This window comes from Hemibagrus wyckioides, linkage group LG25 (assembly GCF_019097595.1).
Source record: "Hemibagrus wyckioides isolate EC202008001 linkage group LG25, SWU_Hwy_1.0, whole genome shotgun sequence".
NCBI classification, from domain to species: Eukaryota; Metazoa; Chordata; class Actinopteri; order Siluriformes; family Bagridae; genus Hemibagrus; species Hemibagrus wyckioides.
This window is the reverse complement of record NC_080734.1, coordinates 900,892-902,032: the sequence shown is the minus strand read 5'-3', so window position 1 is coordinate 902,032 and position 1,141 is coordinate 900,892. Positions and strand designations below refer to the sequence as shown.

General features: G+C 31.8%; 1 non-coding gene across 1 annotated transcript; it reads right to left on the bottom strand.

Moving 5' to 3' along the window:
• Positions 1–1,008: 1,008 nt before the first annotated feature.
• Positions 1,009–1,080, bottom strand: trnae-uuc (transfer RNA glutamic acid (anticodon UUC)). Its single transcript has one exon. It is a non-coding gene; the product is annotated as a tRNA-Glu (tRNA).
• Between the last annotated feature and the right edge of the window lie 61 nt (positions 1,081–1,141).

Below are 1,141 nucleotides of genomic sequence, written 5' to 3'. Positions count from 1 at the left end.
CACAATACTGTTATTAAACTGGGAGCCAAAGCGGAAAAACCAATCTGTATGTGTTTAAGAAATGATGTAGTGTAGGTTTTGTAAATAAATGTATCTTTTGCTAAAAAATAAAGTGTTCATTAATCTCTGTTTTTTCTGCATGACTAAAAAAAAGCGAATAAATGAAAATAAAAGGCGTGTTTCAGCAAAATCAACGTTCATACAGTGAAATATGCAGTGACGAGGTTTCACCACCAGGAGGCACTGTGAGACCGTGTACCTCTCATTACACCTCTCTGTGACAGACACAGGTTCAATATTATTTCACACCGCATATATTATTGTTAAACATTTTATCTTAAATACAACTCTGTCACTTCTGTAACTTTAAATACTAGACTGTCGATAATAATAATAATAATAATAATAATAATAATAAAATAACTTTTAGCAACATTACTAATTATTAACATATATAATATAATATAATATAATATAATATAATATAATATAATATAATATAATATAATATAATTGGTTAACAAACCATTCTCGCTTATTGATTAAGAAAATCTTTTTTTAATTTAATCTGCCAAATATAATTTTTATTTCACATAAATGAAGGCATTTTATAAAAGAAAGAAAGAAAGAAAGAAAGAAAGAAAGAAAGAAAGAAAGGGCATTAAATGTGTTGTTAAGTCTGGGAACGCGTGGGCGTGTTTGGGGGCGTGGTCGAACTCCTGTTTACAAAGGTTCAGTGAGCGACGGCTCTGTTATTATTATTATTATTATTATTATTATTATTATGGGTTTAATATAATATTTCTGTTGTTTTTTTATACGGAGATCTTCTATATACCCATATGACCCACAGTGTATCTAAAGATTAGAGATCACGTGACTAAGCGTGACCCCCACGGTGTTTAGAGCGTTCTGAAAGTCGCGAGCGATTTAATAATGAACTGTAATTGTAAAATATTTTATATATTTCCAGGATAATTCTACAGAAATATATCTTAAAAAGATATCTTCCCATACCGGGAGTCGAACCCGGGCCGCCTGGGTGAAAACCAGGAATCCTAACCGCTAGACCATATGGGAGATCTGACACCCAGCCACAAATCAGAGCTTATATTCAGTATACAGTGCCGCTTCATCTGAG